This window comes from Thermobia domestica, chromosome 8 (assembly GCF_964235325.1).
Source record: "Thermobia domestica chromosome 8, izTheDome1.hap1.1, whole genome shotgun sequence".
Taxonomy (NCBI): Eukaryota; Metazoa; Arthropoda; class Insecta; order Zygentoma; family Lepismatidae; genus Thermobia; species Thermobia domestica.
The window spans coordinates 109972271-109994341 of record NC_137461.1 but is presented as its reverse complement, the minus strand read 5'-3'; the positions used below and the strand labels follow the sequence as shown (position 1 = coordinate 109994341).

The window sequence follows — 22071 nt, the reverse complement described above, 5'->3', positions numbered from 1 at the left end:
ACAATCCTTATTAACTAAAGTAACTAAACCATAGTACTGTAGTATCTACTATAAAATATATTAATTAGTATGTTTCGACATATACATAGTATATTTCGAAGAACTGAACATTTTTCGAAAACTCCAGGGGGGCAACCTGCCCCCTGTTGCCTTCCTCTGCAGCCCCCATGAATCCAAGGAATATACCTTCATTAAGATCTTCATTAGAACACTAGCAAGATGAGAGTGCATAGTATAATTAATGATATATAGAATAAAACTATCATCAATTATTAAAACTTCAATTAATGTTTAACTAAAATATTGTCCAAAGATAAGACCTTATATTAGACAATAGATCACGTTGAACTGATTAAATTAATGTGCTTAAGCGTAAATTTTTATGCGTAGGTTTCGAGAAGATCGAAAAACTATATTTTATGACGCCAAAACGTATGTCGTTCGAAGCCAATCATATTTAACAGTTTACACACTGAAGATAAACGTAGTCTACTGTGGGCACATCATGTAAGGGAAATATTATTAGAAAGGAACATTACAGAAAATAAATTAACGTGTTAGGGTTATATATTTATTTATATATTTGGAGAGCTTATTTTTAAAAATGGAACATTTCTACATTGAATGAAAATTATTGAAGTAACCGAACGACGTGGATATATACTTCCTTTTCTGCCTGAAACGACTATACATTGTGATTTCTACAAAAATAAATAAATAAATAAATAAATAAAAAATAAAAAAAGTTCCCGTTTCCTAAACTTCTGTTGCATAGTCGGATGTAGCTCATCTTAAAGATTCAAAAACGATTAAAAAGTGAATTTAGGAAAGAGAAGAAGGAAAAAATTAAGATATGTTCCGTTTTTGAAAATAGGCTTCTATTTTATGTAAATAATGTCACACATAGAGAGATCAGAAGCTCTCTTTCACTTCATTGGTTGGTTAAAACTTAACGTCTCCTTTCAGCACAAGGGCCATATGAATTGAGGTTTACTGTTAAAAGAGGAATTTGCATTGGTACTGTGGCTTTATCCAAGGCTTAGGAAATTGGACACAGGGAACGCGAGTACAAACAGTCCGCGCCTTGACCATGGATCACGAAGTGCTCGTTTGACATGGCAAACAAAAAAATATTATGTGCAAAGGAATTTTAGAAGAAAACTATCTCGAGAGCCTATATTTAAAGCAAGATCGTAGTCAGAAAGCTAAGACAGAAAGGTTGACATAATTTGGAAGGTAAGTTTCCTTACATTCATATTAATTAGTACATAAATACTATTGTTGTTAGTTGGTTAATTTTTAGTTATCGTCTCTTTCGGCAATAAGGCTGTACGCGTATGAGACATGGACCTATAGCTTTAGTGTAGAATTCAAAAACACATAAGCTCCCATCGGAAATCGAAACGCTGAAGGTACCTGCACTAACTATATAGTCACAAAGGAGCTCAAATACTATTATTATAAAATGCTAGTTTCGTAAATGAGCTACGCAGAAACAAAAGCTTTTGAAATGCATTGAACAATTAACACAGTTCAATGTGATTTTTAACAGCTTCTGAAAACTAAAAATTGAATACAGAATAAATAGCCTACTAAACTCTACCAAATCAATAAAAAGTATGCCCGCATATAGAAGACAAAACTACTTGGAATTTAAATTTTTAAAAAGGAAATATGAAAACAGCAAGATTAGCTAAGCGTTCTTCCCTTCGCTTGTAACGATAAAGTTCAAATTTTTACCGATATGACTTCCTTCAAGATCAAGAGCCGCCACTAACTAAAATAAAATGCTACCTTCAAGATACTTGAGTTTATTATATCAAGGAATGAATAAACGCGTCTCTTCTCTAGCTACGCTCGCCTTCTTCAGAGAATCAAAAGCCCGGAAATAGTATTCCGTTCCATACTTTACTTATTTGTTTTGCCTGCTTGCAACAAAATAAAATACAAAAACTTCTTGACTGATTAAATTTATTTTTGAATTCATATTTATGAAAACAACCAACTGAAAATTTCAGAAATATTCAAGGTACTCTCTGTGGGAACTGAGCACTCTGACCTCCACCTCTCCCTTCCTAAGCTATGGGCTATTCTTTCTATTTAAAAGTTCTGTCTTGGATTTACTTGTTGAGAGTGAGAGAAAACTTTCAGATATTCTTGAATCACGATAGATTCGTACTCGATGCCTTCATAGTTTCATTAAAAAACGAGATCACTTATCGTAGTATCTATCTATATTACGCTAGATTTCACTCATGTCAAATGCAGCCACAGATATATATGTTGTTCAATAAGAAGATTAAAACAATAATGAATTATGAAAGTCTCGCTGGCTTTTAATCATTCCATATACAATAAATACTGCACATGTTCCTTAATTCTATCCTCCTCACTGACACATAGTTATGCCAATTTAGCCTATTTTTGGCTATAGCACGGCCAACAAGAGATGGTTTCTGACGTTTCTTACCACGTGCGGTGGGACATTGCAGCCCCTACTTTGATACCAGTGTTACCAATCACGATCACTCTCTCTTATACCATTAATTAAATTGCCACTACAGTTGCACCGAAAATAACCTTGACGCGCGAGTAGTGGCAATGTCACTGCGAGCTGTCAGAGACGTTCTCTTACTGGACGCACTATAAATCTAGCCTATTTGGAAAGGCATTTAGCCATACAAATCTACGGAATGCTTATAGCCATAAATATATCTTATTTTATGAAACTCTTTTGTCATGTTTGCCTTTTTTTTATTAGCCGTTAAATTAATTCTAAAAATACTTTTTCTTTGAAACTAAAGTGTAATTTTTACAAATTAGCCTATTTGTCATTATATTTTATTGATTGATTTTTCTAGACAGAGGGAGTTTTTTTACGCAAAAAACACTTGTTTTTCATTCTTCTTCTCTCTCCCCGCCCACAGATTTACAACTACTTAAGAGGCTTCATCCCGGAAAAATTAAAATACAGCTAATTTTACAGTAATTATGTGATATCTTCAAATAGATAAAAGGTAATCGAAATGTGGAACAAGAGCGCCCTAGACAATATCATTTTACATGAGATACCATCATCACAAGTCACCTAGTGGCTTTCTGTTTTCAGCCGCTTAGAAACGCGAAAATAAATGACGATTTTCTAAATGTCTGGAAATCGAAAGCAGATAAGCGAGTCGTGATAATGGTATTTCATGTAAAATAATATTGTCTAGGGCGCTCCTGTTCCACATTTCAATTATCTTTTATCTAGTTGAAGATATCACATAATTACTGTAAAATTAGCGGTATTTTAATTTCGCCGGGATGAGGCCTCTTACTAATACTAGTCGACTCACCAGTCAGAGAGAATTTTAATGTCGCTCTCGAAAGAGCCCCGTTTGCTACTTTTTAATTTTTTTAATTTTCACATTTTTATTACAAGAATGAAAGTTTTCTAATACAAATTTAGTAAACTAATCGGTTCTTCAAGCCACAGAGATGGTTTTAGTTTATTAAAGGAAACAAATAAGATATACTGCATAATTAGCTTAAAAAGTCTCAATGCAATCATGAGGATTTATGTGGGTGTACGGAGAAATAAGAAGTGTTTGTGCAGTCTACATAAACACAACCAATACACAATTCAACGATGGTGCATCCAGTTCCAGAGCCTCGGCCAGCTGCGACGTCATCGATGATGGCTTTTTTTCAATTCAACTGATAATATGACTGTTGACTTTCACAAGTCAGATGAGTTGTTGATGGATTTTATTGTAATTTAAAGTCATGTATGTTGCTTGTTAGTCTTCAGCGAATAAAATTCAACATTTCAAATTTTATTATAACTCCGTTATAATCCTACATAAAAGGAAAGGGGTTTAAAATTTACAAAGTAGATTATAGGTTAGCAGTTCAAAATCTTGCCATTTTTGCGTAAAAAAAGCTTATTTCTGAAGGCCGTTTAGCCTATTTCCTTCAGAGGTTGTTGGCAACACTGCACACACACACACACAGAGATTAACACAGACACGATAATGAGATTAATAACAAAGGTTCGATTCATATGACTAACACTGAATGACAATCTCACTCAGTTAATGTCGTTGTTCCCGTGGATTACCGAGGTCAAAACAGCTGATGTCGCGAACAAAGATCTTCAGTTTCTCTCACCTTTTAGCTTTCTTCGCCTGCCAAATAAAAACTTCGAAAATTATGAATTTATGAATCTATTTTCTAAGATTGATTTGAAAACATGTCGCTTCGTACAAAAAAACCTGGTATTAAATATAGGTGACTATAACCTATGTCTTCTTTTATCTTTATCATTCTGTATTGCATAGTGAGCGATAAAACATTGAATATGATCAAAAGCGTTTTTGTTAAGAGTACAATTTATAGTTGTAAAACTTCATCTTGTAGAAATAAACCAAAGTATATTATTTCCATGAAGACAACTCTTAACACTGCTGTCCCACTCTAGATTACGAAATCTTTCGTTTTCTCCTCTAGAAGCAGGGGGAGTAGTATCTTTTAAAAATCTAAGTTTTACAGATATAACCACCACGCTGATCGTATGGCTGAAGTTTATATCCAAAGTACTAAAAATATTGCATCTTTAATAAATACTTTGGCCGTTTCTAATATCAATTTTTCATTTAAAATGTTCTTGTGTGCCTTACTTTGTGTAAGAAGACATTTTAAATATGGATTTGTACAGGTAAATGCTATATTGAAATGTGTCTTTTAAGCTCCATGGTGGCTGGGCTTTAATGCACGGACATTCGAGGCTGGAGACCTGGGTTCGACTCCCAGTGGGAGTTCACGCGGATCAGATTCCACGTTAAGTAGTGTTTCTCACTAGATAAAAAATTTAACGTCTAGTGAGTAACACTAATTTTAATTTGTAGGTTTAAATCTCATATACTAAATGTGCTATAGAAGGAGCGTTCAACTCCAAACCGATGTACCAACCAATACTGCACATGAACATATGATGAAAATTTTACGCAACTATTTATTTAACGACTTATTTCTAAAGTCGTTACATTTCTATCCTTTGCCATCTTGGAATCATGCCCACCAGGAAATTTATTACAAAATGGTATCGTTTCAGATTTCACTCGCTTTATTTTATTTTTATTTTCATACAACGAGATATAAGCTTGATGAAATACTACTGATCTGACGTTAAACTAAAAGCTTCGGGCTAAAAAGGGACTTCAAAACAACAAACGAACAAAGCCAACAATTCGTAGACTCAGGATTCGAACATTATAAGTACGGGTACCGATCCTGCAGTGACCTCCCCTCTAATCTTTCTTGAATAACTGTTGACGCGTAGATTAGTGTTAGTTGATATGTTTTTTCTTCTTTCTGTAAGTGAAAGAAGTTTGTTTTATTAGAACATAGCATGATATAGTATTGAAGTTATATTACGTGATACAAATATGTTTTTAAGTTAGGTAAGACCAGCAAAAATCTTTTTTACAATATATTTTTAACTAATTATTATGCTATTACGTTAAAAAATAATTTATTTTGTATTAGGCCTAAAATCATTATTGATGCTTAATCAGGGGCGGATCCAGGACCGACTTCTGGGAGAGAGGTCGGTGGGTTGTCATACTGCTACTTTTAAGGGCTACAAACTTGGGGATGGGTTTTATTTATATATATATAAAATAAGAAAGTTTCCTCTTCTGGGGGGGGGGTGATCGCCTCCCCCTGGATCCACCCCTGTGTTTAATTAGACGGTATCTAACAACGAAACATAGACATCGGTACCTGTGCTTATAAACCTTCCATGATTTTGTTTTTTCTTGTGTTTGTTTTCTATATGGTTTTACATTGTGTGTATATTTTCCTTTGCTATTCATTAATGATTTAGAGGTTCATGTTTTTCATGTGTATAGCCTTTAGAGATTTATGTGTAACTTTCAGAGTGTTTATGGCTCCATGTTAAGGGTAGTGATATAAATATTCGGAGGATTACATACCAATTGATCACAGAGGGGTGGCCCCGCCTAGCGTAGTTGCTAACGCTCTCGCCTTTGGTGCGAGCGGTCCCGGGTTCGATTCCCGGTGGGGGCAATTGGTCGAAAATGTGTAAAACGCTTTTTCAGGCCAGCCACCTGGGTTTTCCTCATTCACACCAGGCAAATGCCGAGGTGGTACCTAACTTATAGGTCCAAGGCAGCTTCCTTCCTTCCCCAATCCTTTCTTCCTTCCCTTCCCTTACTAATGACGTCATCCCTCAAACGTGGCAGCCTAAATGGCCATATATGCCAAATCCTTGATCCAATCCTAAATCCTAAATCCTTGATCACAGAGGGGGAATGTTTGCTATAGACATCTCAAATTATGTCTATAAGATATAGTTTCAAGTATAACAAATCATGATTTTGAAAGAAAGATACTCGAATGCTATTTTATTTCGGTTTGACTATAGCAGACAGCTGCGGCGCCCTGGCAACATAATTGTAATTTAAGCTTTACCAACCTTACAAGCCATTTGGAAAATTATGTCTAATCCAAATGCGCAATACGCAAATTATTTCGTGTTTTGTTGCAGAAAAATAGTATACATGTTTCAGGGAAATATACTAATTTTATTTTCGTTGTTGAAGAGGTATTTTAAGGGGATGCCGGAAACGGGACCGCGCCCGGTGAGCAGTCCACTTCTGATAATTTTATATATAATTCTATCCTAATGTAAGAAGAAAATAAAAGGTAAAGATACGCCTCATGTGCGACAAATCAATGAGGCCTATGTAGATAAAGCTATAGTGTTGTCCACGAGACTAGAAATAAAGTCTCGATTCGTATATTTTGTAGAAGTCCTGTTTTGTCTTTATTTGCGGAAAGCTTTTCTCAGCTCGTTTTGTTTTCCAAATTTATGTACAAAACTCATGCCCTGATTTTTTTTCTTAATTTCACCTAGAATTTATCAGTATCCTTCCGTGTTACGAGGGACCCACGGAAGGGTGTGATATAACATTTAAATTAGTTTTGAAGCAAAGCTTTTGTTTACACGACTTAGGCGTTCCTTTATCCGGATACTCCTTCGAGATGCTTGAATAGTTCTTAAGTCTTCATCCCGGCGAAATTAAAATACCGCTAATTTTACAGTAATTATGTAATATCTTCAAACAGACAAAAGATAATTGAAATATGGAACAAGAGCGCCCTAGACAATATTATTTTGCGTGAGGTACCGTTATCACAAGTCACCTAGTGGCTTTCCGTTTTCAGCTGCTTAGAAACGCGAAAATAAATGCTGATTTTCAAAATGGCTCCAAAATCGCAAGCAGATAAGTGAGTCATGATAACGGTTTCTCATGTAAAATAACATTGTCTAGGGCGCTCTTGTTCCACATTTCGATTATCTTTTATCTATTTGAAGATATCACATAATTACTGTAAAATTAGCGGTATTTTAATTTCGCAGGGATGAAGACTCTTAACCAAATTTGACATGATGATTCGGGAGCACGCGCTAAGTGTCGTAAGGAATAGCATGTCCCGATCGGACATACCATTGAGGAATAATAACCAAAAAACGGGATGTCCGTAGACAACCTTGGAAGAATATTTGGCGCGGGAATTGTCATTGCAAACAATGGAAAATAGAATTTTCAGCATTATAAATAGGGCGAAGCCCTTTTCGTCTTTTTCTGCGAGTCGGGTACTCCTCCGAGAAGCCTGAACCGTTATTCACAAAATTTGACATGGTGATTCGAGAGCACGCGCTGAATGTCGTCCGATTGGACATATCATTGAGAACGGAATACCCATAGACTTTACATTGGAAAAGCGTTTGGTGTACGAATTTTCATTTTAAACAACGGAAAATAGAATTTTTAATAGGTCTATTAGAAATAAGCGAAATCCTTTTCGTAATCCTTTTCGTAACAATTTTTCATAGCCATCCTCTATGCTTTTCGCTGATATGCTCAATTCAACTATTTGCATGTCGTATTCGTTCACGAAAACGATTGATACACTAAACAATTCTATGAATTATCAATGAAGGTCGGTCGCTTTGCTCCAAATTTGCAATTCATACGTAGTTATTATTGGAGTACATTGCGTATCTGTAAACGCTGATAAATGTTCTTCATTGTGTTCGTACAATCCCTTTCTCAATTTATAATTTTTAGACTGTGAATCATTTAACACTAAAACTGTGTTTAAGACGTAAGACACTCATAAAATTTATCGTCTCATTTCGAATTTTAGAATATATTTCTCGTCTCACCGTCAATACTCCACTCCACACACCCTTAATTCCAGTTCCTGATTGACTTTACCCTTTTACCCAAGGTTTTTGCAGATATTCACTTGACAGAGACTGATAAAACGCTGAAGCTTTTTGGAACATAGTGGAACGCAAAATAAATTTCAACCCCGTTAATTATCGAATTCAGACGCTTCACTTGACAGGTAGATGCCTTACCGGATAGAGCACTAGGGTTCTGATTCTCTGTTATATGGATTTTCTCGGGATTCTCCCGTTTCTTCCCACTTTCTTCATTCATACTTATCATCATCATCACCGTCTCCTTTAGCCTATCCGCATACCGGTGGGACGTACAACTGAAAAATTTCATTTAATTTTTTTCTTTGTTATAGTCACAATAAACAAATATGTTAAAATTCTAACGAATAAAATGTTTAAAAGGAACACAGCCCGTAAACAAACTCCTAGTTATGAATTGCATATCTTTTAGGATGATGTTCTTAAAAGAAGGTTGAGATACCTAATTTAGCAGGCCAAAACAAGATCAAGACACTGGGGAACTCCCTCTCTGGCCTTCCGAAATTCTCAAGTTTATAGATGTTAAAATGGGACAAGTAGCTAATTTTCAAGTCCCTGTAAAATATTTCTTCCTTTTGGATCAAAAGACCCAATATATTTCAATCAAAGATTTTCTTGTACACCTTATATCTGGAGAATTACATCCCAAACTATCACTTATCTCAATATGAAATATTTATTCCTTAGAAAATACGAAAACTCGATTTAGGGCCCGTTCAAAAATTTTGTGGACCCTGATCCAAAAACTTACATGTTTCAATCAAAAATTTTCTTGTACGCCCCATATTTCTGGAGAACTACATACAGTGTAGCCAAATCCAAACCATCACTTAACCCAGTATGATGTGCTTATTCCGTAGAAAATATGAAAACTCAATTCAGTGGCCGTTCAAAAATTTTGTGACCCCTGATCCAAAAACTAATTATTGGTCAAGATAACAATCTTTTGATGCGTTTTTTTAATCATTCCTAGAATTCTTGGCCAAAATCGCAATCTTTTGATCCATTTTTTTGATCATTCCTAAAATTCTTGTATGTAATTTTTGGACGTATTTCACTCCCACCTCTTCCTTTTCCTAGCAACGTCCCTTCTAACGACATAGCACGCAATCTATTTACAGATATATGGAGATACACTATAAAGTTTTTGGTAAAATTACAAGGGATCAAGAGCAATGTGCTGTCTTTCCATACTTGTTGAGTTCTGCGACGGATACACAAGAATTAGATTTATATTAAAATCAATTATAATTAATATTAAATAATAATAATAATAATAATAATAATAATAATAATAATAATAATAATAATAATAATAATAATAATAATAATAAACATTACTTATTTTAATATTAGCTGCGTTTCTTGTAGAATCTATGTAATTTAACAACAATCATAAGGTTGTTAGTATTTCCTTGTAACTTTACTGAAAACCCTTTTATTGTATTATCTTAGAGGGAAAAAGACATGCAAACCGAAGACGAGGAGGAAGAAAGGTTCGGTTGTTACTGTCCTATCTTCTTTCGAAAGACATTAATTTAAAGAAGGACGAACAGTCTTACAGTCAGCATTCCGTTTGTAGTACCGGTGGATTTTCTAACTACTCTGATAATAATAACATAACAACGGCGTCAAGCAGTCTCTGTCCTGGTGTGTTACTCTGTGATTGGGTTTAGTTAAATTTCCCAGATTTTTATACTTAAAAAAGAAAATAATCATCAGTTTTTGGAACAGAACATGTAAGATACTAGGAGAATAATATTACTTTCTTATAGTGAAATATGTTTCCACTTGTAATTCATACTTCTGAAGCACATTTGACTAGTTTGCCTAAAGGAATTGTATAGTGAACGTTGGGGGAGGGAAGATGATTTCGGGAGCACACATCTGGCAGACAACACACACACACACACACATACGTATACAAATGTATAACAAACAGATTTTAAGCTGTTCCTCATGTTTGTAACTTGCTATGAGCCATGAGAGAATCGTTTGCACCCTCAAGGTTTCCAGTTTCGCACCTCCCAAGCTGAAAGCATCCTAGGAACTTGTACTTCTTTTCTTTTCTGTAATATTTAAAGTTCGGTGAATCTACGGTAAGAGTTTCTTTTTTTTCTCGAAAAGAAGAATTCAAAAATATCTTGTGTCCTCTTACTAGTTCTATATTCTTAAAGGATACTTGAATCTTATTCGAGAATATCTATCGTAATACTGATAGCAAACTAGTTCATTTGAATGTAAATTTATTGGCAATGGGACAACACGGTCGTACGGTAGAAGAGATGTGGCCAAATGTTTGAACATCTAACGCTAAATGAGCCTTCTACACACTGAACTAACTCATTTCACTCCCTTCCTTTCCCTGAATTCCTTTTGGTTTTTTCTTCCTTGTTCCTGTTTTTTGCCTGTCTTCCCCCCAAACCCTGGAGATCCACCGTTGGATTTATTGCTAACTATTTTCATAATGAGTCGAAATTCCCCTTTCCCCATCTGCAATATACAAATGAGCTATCGTGTTTTCTTCAGGTGGTCCAACATAGCAGGGCCCATGGCTCGTTAGGCTTAATTATGGCAACACCATTTGAACGAACAGGGAACCGATTTGCATTCTGAAATACCTCTTTCCTTCCTGCTCCTCAGTCTTGTAGTGTTGTGATTCTTTGAGGAATTTTCTTCCTCCACAAGGGACGTCTTCTGCTTGATGATGCTACAGCCGGTGTCTGCATTCTTTGGACGCTTACGTCCGCCTTTGTTGTTTTTCAATCCTTCCTTATAGAGTACTTTTTATAAAGGGAGAAAAATAGTTAAATGATGGTACAAACAAACCATTCTTCTTCGGAAAGGTAACATTAACATGTTTTATGTGATACATTTACAGATTACTCTGTTCTTCTTAAGACGACCTATTCAGTCACCTTTTGAATCAACCATTTGTTCACCAATCACAGCACAACTTTTGATTCAAGTAATTGGTGTCACTCGCATTTCTTCTGTTGTTTACAAGCATTGTTTAAAAAGTTTAAAGTCTATTTAAATAACATGGCTAATTGAATGTGAATCAAGAATAAATACCATTACGAAGTTATTTTAATCAGTACTTGAGTGAACATGAACATAAGATCTATTGGTAGTGAATATTTTCCGAATTTCCTACAATACATTCACGTCGGTTGACTTCGATTACCATGGATGCAAATGGCGCCGATCCTGAGGAACCGGGAGGATTGCTTGCGTCCCAGTAGGATCCAAATATCTTTCCTTGGATATCTATCTGACAATAAAACACATACATACCTGAAAGTGTCACCCAAAGTTATACAGAAGTCGACACTGTTGGTGGGGGGTCATACAGATTTTGGTGTTGAGCCAACATTGTAAAGTTATTTGGGAGTTACTTGAATTAACAGGTTGTAAAATACAGTCCAGAAAGCCAGAGATAATGGTGATGAGAAACCACGTACTGGTCACTATACACCCAAACTAAAACCATCTGATCGCCTGACTAATTTTTCATCCTTTCTGTCTCTTCTGAGACACAATCTCTCATATTTGAGAGAGTGTAGGGCCATATAGCCATTCATAATTTCAGATTTCACACAGGAGGCAGGGTGAACGTAGTACTGAAAATACTGGCAACCACATTGAGATTAAATAAGATCAGAGGCCAAGGGTAATCGCAAAGAGAGAATTTCCCTAAAGTTATCTCCTGAAATCAATGCTCATAATAGGCGTAATCAAACATATATTTGAATAAAAGTTTATATATATTCTTTGCACAGGGAGAATAAATTTCATTTTGAACATAGAGGGAGGAATTCGGATTTAAACGGCATCGGAAGTGTCACTGTTCGTCTCAGTGATCCCGAAAACTAAGGATTCGGCACTAATATCGGTCATTTTCGATCATTTATATATATATATATATATATATATATATATATATATATATATATATATATATATATATATATATATATATATATATATATATATATCCCCTCCCCCCTCTTCCAAGTTGCGGGCCTGAATTTGGATTTAAACGGCTTCGGAAGTGTCACTGTTTATCTCAGCAGCCCCGAAAACTACGGATTCGACACTAATAACGGTAATTTTCGATCATTTTTAAATATTTTCCCCTCCTCTCCCCTACGTTGCACAGTCAAAGTGGAAAGATAAAAAATATCCCAGGCTTAAACCCTTACCTATGTTGAAAATTTGATCGTGATTGGTCAGATGGTTAAAGAGTTATGTATTAGGTTTTATTTATTTTTATGTGTATCAACCCATCTTCCCCCTCCCCTAAGTTCTATCATCAATGTGAAATAATAGAACACTTCCCAGGCCCAAACTTCATCTATGTTGAAAATTTGATCGAGATCGATCAAGTGATCCGAGAGTTATTAAGCCACAAACTTATATATGAACCGACTTCAAAGAAAGACACTAAAAGGCAAAAATATTAAAAGCGCTACAAAAGCAGATAATAATAATAATAATACTAGTGCTCAAAAACAGAAAATTTATTAATATTATCTTTAAAAAGTATTGAGGTCATGCGAAGCCAAACATGTTAATGCCTCATAAAATTACGATCGAAATAATTTTATATTAGGCATTAATTTATTCGGTATTACAAAAAAATTTATATCGTATCTTTCTTGGACCCCTCGTGACGCGGAAGAATTCAAACGAAATTAAGAAAATTACCAGGACATACATTTTGTAAATACATTTATAAAACGAGATAAGAAAATATTCGAGACGAACGAGAAAAGCTTTTCGAGAATCGCGGCCAGATGAAAAAGAATTCTTTGATAATTGAGACGAGAAAAGAATTCGATAAAAATTTACGAAACGACGGACAACACTAATCACATGTGATAACAAAAACTATTGCAGTTTTAACTTTTCATTGATAACATGATAACTAATGATAATTAGAAAAGAAAAAGTATGTAAACTACATTTGTTCATATGTGATAACAAACACTATTGCAATAATAATTTTTCATTGATAACATGAACTATGATCATTAAAAAAGAAAAAGTAAGTAGTCTACATCTGTTGTTCATATGTGATAACAAACACTATTGCAGTATTAATTTTAATTGTGATAACATGATAGCTATGATCATTAGAAAAAGAAAAATGTAATTTTTTGGACTTTACATTTTTCTACATCTGTAAATTTTTAGGCATAATAATATTCCACAGAAATTATTAACATCGCGTAACTCACGCCAAAGAATTCTACGTCGCATTTTTCTACTTAACTCTTACGGTCAGATTTAAAAGAATTTATTTGTCTTTATTTCTATATTACACGTATCCAAATTATCGACTTTTGTTATTCGATTTAAAAATTGTGGAAAATTGTTAATATTGGATATATCATACCCATCCGAAGTTTCAAATAAATAACATAAACTTAATATAAAATAAAAGGTACGGACCACCGCACTATATACTTTCTCTCTCAAATTTCTAAAATTAAATCAAGGCAGTCTGTAGTTAGAAATTTTACTAAAACATTTATTTATTAAATATGAAGAAAATTATAATAGGCGACTTAAAAAAAGAATGAAGGAAACTCACCTCAAAAGAAAAGTACTTCTTGTAGATTTTTTTCATGAGAAATGACCGATACCATATTGTAAGGTTGTTATTGAAATCGTATTTATAAAACATAATCAAAAGCGTCGAAGTCATTTTCGAGAAAATTGTTCGAATAAACACCCTTAAGAGTAAACTACTTCTTGTATTTTTTTCATGAGAAATTATTCATGACATATTGTAGAAATGTCGTTTAAATATTTATTTATGTGAGTACAATCGCCTAAGCAGGTTTTTTTTATTATTGTTATTTGTCTTCATTCCATCATTCGTAATGAAAAACTAAATAAAATCACGTGAACACAGTCTTCTCTAGCTTCTTCTGTTAATGGGAAACTGAAAAAGCACGTAGTGCTGAATAACCTTGAACATCATCTGCAATACGATTAATGCTATTCGCCCCTGAAAATAACCAATCACAGAACGATTTCAGGTAAGAGTCGATGTGATACCTGTTGCAACAGGTGGCTGCAGCGAAAACCAGTTCTGGTAGTCCTTAGGATGATTGTGCGTTTCTTATTGGCTATGAACAAATCCAATCTTCCTTCTATGAGCAGACAACAGCCAATGAAATGTCTCATATATAATGTCGTAGTCAATGAAAATATAAGCCTTACAACAGCAGTAGTAATCGATAATTGGGGGAGGTACAGCCTCGTGCTTCACGATGTAACACCGTAAGCTAGACGTTATAGACATTTGATTTTTAAAATTTTCCAGGTTTTCTTAAAAATAACACAAATTCATAGAATGAAAGCAGACGTGTGTGGCCAGGGTGAGGCTCAGCCCCCCTGAATTTTCATGTTATGAATTTATCAACCCATTGTTGGTATGTATATACGAATGTGAAGTCAAGCGAGCTCCCTCAAAACATTATTTTAGGCTCCTAAGTAGAATAGAACAAATTTACGATTATTATTATTATTATTATTATTATTATTATTATTATTATTATTATTATTATTATTATTATTATTATTATTATTATTATTATTAGTATTATTATTATTATATTCTACTTAACAAGTAAATACTTGAGCATAAATAATTTTTCTCTATAGAGCTCACTAATGGCTATATAGTTAAAATACGAGGCTTTGGTGTGGAAGACTGTGGTTTGATTCCCGCTTTTAAGCTCTGTAGTTCGGTTTTTACGTTAAAATATAGCTATTAAGCTGAAAAAGGAAAAAGGTGCTAAACTTCAAACAACAAAATCAACCAATAATATTTCTGTACAATAAACAGCATCTTAAAATACAAACCACATTGCTCCGGAATAATATATAAGTAGGGATGGTATACTGGGTAAGTTATACAATAGGGCTAGGTATATTTTCTATATACTTTAGATTATGGTAGGCTTCCATCTATTTGAATCATATAAAACTATAATATTCAAATAGGTCTATGTACTGTGAATTTTATGTTTGGTACGATTATATTAGTTATATATATATATACTGTTTGGAAACTTTAAGAAAACATACTATGAAGAAAATTTCGGCATAACTAACTGTAAGAGTAACGCTTTACGATAAATCATCGAAATGTGATGCGTAGTGTATACGAGATAATGACACTACAACAGGTGTTGGGGTACGAAATGCAATGATTAGTTGTCAAAATTTGATGGGATGCGAAATAGGAAGATACGAGACATTACTGAATCGTCCACGCACAAGACTTTTGCTGAGACTTTTTACGTGTAGGCTATATCAGTAGCTAGCACGTTTTCACGTATTGACCCTATCTTCAACGAATATTTGCCGACATTTTCGTGTTAGTAGCAATTCTTCACGAAAGTCATAGTAGCCAAAATTAAGTTGTTAATAACAGAGTTGCTTTCTCAATATATAGCCATCCAGATCTCGGTTACTGCAACCGAGTACTACTCGGTTAATTAATCTTCGCTCATTTGACCGGCTAGCTAATTTAACTAGTAGATTTACGCCTTAACATCACTGGCAGACCTCGAAGGTAAAAACTGGAGGAGGCACCCAGAATTCAGATTATGATAGGTGTACCATGAGTTTACTATAAACTTTCACAAATATATAAATAATAGCTTAAATTATTTTTGACACTCAAAAAAACTGGGGGGCATGGCTTCCCTGCCCTGGGCTAGATCCGCCACTGCTTAAGATTCTCGGCTATCAAGGCAGTTGTCGCAATGCTCTATGGAAAATCATGTAATTTCTTACTCCTCTACTAAGAGGTTAATGGGAACACTTCGATCATTTCAACACACCTAGAACTCTCCCAAACGGACCAATTTGGTTGAAACTTCGTACGTAGATTCGTTTCATGTTGCGTCAGGGCTTTTTATACACTCAACCTAGTTTTTATGGGGTTTAAATAACCGAGTGAATTGGTTAAAAATATTTTTGTCAATTTTCTCGATAAGTAATAGTCCAGACATAGATCTAGGTTAATAGTGCAAAGTATGGCTTAATCGAGTACTGCTCGGTTATTAGTAACCCATATTATTTCTTCGAAAAGGATATTTTTTTAACAGAAATTCGATTACTAGCAACCAAGGTTTCATTTAACTCTCACTTAGTAAGCGAACTATTTTCTCAGTGTAACTAATAATAATATTATTTTTAAGCGAACAATTTTCTCAATGTAACTAATAATAATATTATTTTTATGACTAGTTGCTAAGGGAATAACGCTTCATATAGCTTCCGAAAGTTAAATAGAAAAATTAATACATTAGATAAACTATCTTCCTTTAGCTTGAAATGATACAATCTAAATTAATAACGATAAGACTTTCTTTGAGCCGTCACTGCTCCATTTGTCACTAACGAAACCCATTAATGTCAATTAATTAATCAAGAATTTGCTCAACATTATAAATTAATATCTTTACCTTACAAACCATATTTTGGATTTGACATTACTAAATATACAGTATTACTGACAATAGTGAAGTAGAAAAAAAAAGAGAGAGAGAGAAAAGTCAACAAAATAAGAAATTAAAAATTACATAATTTTAAAGTAAATATAGATGTCATGATTTTGTTTTTTTAAAGAATGTTTTTTGTTATTGAAGCAAAAGCCGATGTGTCATTTGCTTTTGTTTACAATTTAACTTATCTTTGCTACAAGTGTCTGGAGCAGCGTAATCCAAACGCTCTGGCATCCTGACAGTGAAAAAGCGGCCGCTGTCATTTTGAGTGCCATGATTTATGTCCCTTCCGCCTGTGTCCTATGTTGACGCATATAAGAATAATGGCGGAAGCAAAAATTGAAACAAAACTTCCAGGAGAGACAAGAAAGAAAGAAAAAGAAACGTTGTTGAAGAAGGCTAAGGGAGGAAAAGCCCCCCTCTCCATCAAATTATCTTTTTTTTTTTAAAAAAAAAGAGAAAAAACAGTGTTGCCAAGTTTCGTAGAACATGTTAATGCATGATAAATTATTTTGCTGTATGTGTGTGTGAAGTGTCATCCCAAATTCAGCTCATGGCCAATTAAGAATTCTAAACACAAAGGACATTTTCTTGTCAACCTGCATCATACCGTATCTAAGTAAGTGACTTTTTGAAAGCTTAAGTTACTCCGTTTTCTTTTTCACTCATTTACTACCACAAAGTTTCTCATTTCCTTTATCTTAATTGCTTTTTTTAGTCTTAATGTATGCAAAGTTACGTTATGTGTTTAAGCGAAGTTATGTATGAAAAGAACTGTTATGTCCGTATGTCTGTCTTTCGACTAGAGATGCAAAAACGGAGTATTTTGTGGGGGGGTCCCCCAAAAAGATGCCTTATAGTGAATTCTACAATTTAAAAAACTGCATTATAGAATTCAGTACTTGTGAATCCTATGTTCATGTCGGGCCTGGCTATCTTGATTGTATTTCAAACTATCATTACTTAGTTGCCAGCAAGTGGCACCCACCATATCATGAATATCATTTGAATTGCCTATCTTATCAAGTGCCTTGAACTATACATCTTGATCTACATACATGTTCAGCTGGTTGCTTAAATTCAAACTGACAGTCAGGTTAAAAGGTGCTATAAATCAGATACAAAATCATTTTTTTGGGGGGGGGGGGGTAAAATTTAACTTACACTTCGTTCTTCGTTCAGGAAATATTTTATTCTGAGTTCTCCAGATTATTCAATTAGAACAAAATGTTAGTTTAGCTTACAGAATGAAAAGTACAAACGGCTGTTTTCATGGGCGTCCGAAGGGGAGGGCAGGGTGGGGCCCGAGCCCCCCCCCCCGGGGGTCACGAAAATGTATTAAATTTCTTAAGATTTTCTTAATACAAATAAAAAATACCAAACGTAATATAGCAACCAGGGATTTGCCCCCCCCCTAGAAAATTTTCTTCGGGCGCCCATGGCTGTTTTGTGTATGATGTTATATAGTTTAACACGGTACAGTAATGAAACTTCATTACTCATAGAATTCCTTCTTTTGTTTCGTCATAACATGTCAAAATGTTTGACTTACTGAATAATAAATTTCTGGATAGCGTTTTAAACTTTTTCCCTCTCGAATTTTAACACCTCAATAAATGTTATAGACCCTATATGGTTATAATGAAGCTCTACTTTATTTACAAATGATAATTTTCTTTCACGAAATCTACTGCATTTTCATTATAGTTATAAGGACTATCAAACTTTTTGGCAAAACATACTTGTTGTCAAACGTTAATCTAACTAATATCTCTACAAACAATTCATTGAAACTTTAGTACGGTGTCCATCGATTTGTACTCTTTATTTTCTATCGAACAATCGATTTTTCTTGATTCTTGATTTTTTTTCTTTTTTAGAAAATTCTTTGCATAGAATTAGAATGATTTTTCGTTTTATGATGACAAAAGGAAAGTTTTCTCTCCACTATTTTTTTTAAAATACAATATCCAAGTCAATAGAGCAGGGGGGGGGACTTAACTTTTAAAGGCCTCTTTTCGAATCCATGCATCTCTACCGTCTACCATATCAGAGCAGAGAGAAGCGGTTTATAGATATATATATATACTAAAGATAATTTTCATTTCTTTTCAAATCAGAAATCATAAAAAAATCAATTATTTCCGAATTAACTGTTGATCACCATAGAAGAGAAACGGAAATGAAATCTTTGTTTTACTTTTCACAATTATGCCATGTAGGCTAAAGGAGACGGTGATGAGAATGAATGCAGTGAAGAAAGTGGAAATAAACGAAGAAAGAAAACCGAGAAAACTCACTCACATGGTGTTTGTTTAGTACAAAGCCAACATGGTGGGTGATAGGATTGAACCAGGAACAAACGCTCTACCAAGAAATGAGGTGAATACTCTACCACTAAGCCACCGCGGCCCCAAGAACAGAAACGGGTAATAGAGAGAAGCGATTCACCGTCCCGAGGATAGGTTCCACATTCAAAACACCCTTAGTTTCAATATTGCTTTCTAATCAACAAAAAACGATACAAGATGGCGGGAAGTAGCTTTTTGATATGCATTAAGCGTCCGAAGAATAAGTTTCACCTCCAACTTTTTCTATATATTCAAAGCGGAAGTGTTAGAAAGAAACCATTTCCGGTTTCAAATTGATCGTCAAAGAGCAAAAACAGTAATAGATAGCGAGACGCACTTTTTTTTAAAAAATAGACTCAACATCTCAAGAACACGTTTACTTTTTACCTTTATCACTCTAGGCTTTACCAAAACCGGAAGTGGTAGAAATTTACTATTACTTTCGGTTTCAATATTGATCTCCATAGAGAAAAAAAAAATTGTAAGAAAAAGCTAGAAATTACATCTCGATATATACCCTATTTTCAACATCCGAAAAGTAAGTTTTAACTTAATCCCATTTATCTTTGCACTTTACTACTTCGGATTTCAATATTGATCCTCACACAGAAAAGAAAACGGTAATAAGTAGCGAAAAATATAAAATTCGAGCCCAAAAAGTAATTTCTGGATGTGTATTCGTCTCTCCCTCCATTTGTTTTGATGTAAATGTGTTTCTCTCGCCTAGAGTCTGTATCTACTATTCAACATATCCACACTACATTTTAAATTTAAGGTTTTTATAAAATTCTCCAGAGGGGTTTAGAATTTTCTTCCTATTTTCCAAATTAAGGTTAATTTATTTAAGGGTGAAAATAAGCCAATATAATTTTCTCGAAAATAACTTTTACCATTTTGTTTAGATTTGATATTTCAATATTTTATTAACAAGCTTATACTGTGGTATAAGACATTTTTCTGAAAAAAAAAAATCAACGAGGGACAGTTTACTCTTAGGGGGCGAGGATCTTTCGGACGATTTTTTTCGAAAACTACTCAAGCTATTAAATATATTCTTATTTCATGACATAACCTGTCAACCTGTCAATATGACATAACTTATTTGTTCTGAAAAAGTCCAGGTGGAGGAGTTTATCCTTGGGATGAGGTTTTTTGTGACAATTTTCTCAAAAATGACTAAGGTTATTTTGATCATATTTAATATATACATAAAAAAATAGTAAAGCGGTAAATTACTTCTTAAGAAAATCTCTAGAAGGTGTATTTCACTCATAGGGATGATTTTTTCCCAGACGATTTTCTCAAAAACGACTCAGGCGATTTTGTTCATGTTTATAAATAAATGTTTCTTTAATAATCTTATCATCATCATAATCTTATAATATTACGTATATATCACTCCTATGAAAATATTGAAAATGAGTAGTTTACCTTCAGGGTGAATTTTCTTTGATAGTTTTCTCAAATGTGACATACGATTTTGTTTAATATTTCATACAGAAACATTTCATTAATAACACTAATATATAGGATAAGTAATTTCTTATATTTAAAAAAAATTCACAAGAGGTAGTTTTCTTTTTGGGGTGCGTTTTCAAGCGTAGTTTTCCGAAAATCTTTTATAATTTTGTTCTTATTTTACGAGCAATATTTCCCTAAAAAGTGCAACATGACATGATTTAGTTTAAGGAATTGGAGCGAAAGAGTTTTATGTGGTAGCCCGTACCTTTGATCCATCGTTCATATCCATTTATCAATGTGTCCGTTAAACAAAGACCATAATTATAAAACACTAATAAACTATAGATTGAATGCTTTTCTTTTCTTCGAGGGAGGTTACGGTTGCTCAGGGGTAGAACGCTTTTCTCTGGTGCGTGGAGTTCCTGGTTCAATTCCCTCCAGGTAAGTTTGTGGTGGACAACATCGTGTTTGTGGGTTTTCTCGGGGTACTCTCGTTTCCTCCCACTTTCACATTCCACCAATTCTTTCATTATCATTTACTTGCCTTAATCATCACCTCTTTTAACCTAAAAGGGCATAATCATTGCGCATTAAACTGAAATATTTACTATCATCTGATTTCTTTCTTTCTTCATTTTCACAACACTATGGTAAGAACTTTAAGCACTCTAAAATATAAGGAACTCTTGCATTATTCGACGAATTTATGTTGTAAAAAAAAAAAAAAAAAGAAAAAAAAGAAAAAAAAGAAAAGAAACTGAAAATGTTATTTGCATGAAGATAAGAATATATTTAAATGTGATGTGGAAGAAACCACAGCTGATTAACTGAGAATTGCATTCTTTTTTGGGCTTCATAGAATTTGGGAACAAAAGGTGGTTTCTTATTGTTATTTCATTACAAGGCCTATTTTGTCTTAATTTAAGGGTTGTTGAATATCTGTACTATTTTTATTTATTACCCTATTGATTTCTACTGGGAAATATTGATCTCGTTCCTTTGAAACGAACGTTCAATTTTAACGTTTTGATTTTACTGATTTTTGATTCTTCAAATCTATTCGTAAGTTAAACATACTTTGTTTTATCAAACAATAATTTCATTACAGGTTAAATTAAATTTGACTTACACATCTGTATTAGCATTACATATTGCAAAATTTAATTTTTCATAAAGTATGAGACAAGAAAATAGATTAGAAGAAGATATCAATAAAACTAAACAACGCGCCCAAGTCTTCGTCCCTCTCTAACGCCGTAGGTTAAAATCATGTTTAATTAAAACCTCTAATTCAGTGCTTCTCAATCTAATTCCTATCACGATCCTATTTTATCACATCCTCCTGCCAGCGACCTCCTTATAATTTCTGGATTGTAATAAGCTTGTGTGGAATTCTTAATATACCTATTGCGGAGACCTCATGATATTC

At 33.9% G+C, this 22071-nt stretch overlaps 1 protein-coding gene and 1 non-coding gene across 3 annotated transcripts in view; one reads left to right on the top strand and one right to left on the bottom strand.

The window, feature by feature from the left end:
* org-1 (T-box transcription factor 1) overlaps positions 1-22071 on the bottom strand; it is a 135813-nt gene that overhangs the window by 5155 nt on the left and 108587 nt on the right. The window lies entirely within an intron of this gene.
* TRNAQ-UUG (transfer RNA glutamine (anticodon UUG)) lies at positions 5999-6072 on the top strand. The gene has a single exon. It is a non-coding gene; the product is annotated as a tRNA-Gln (tRNA).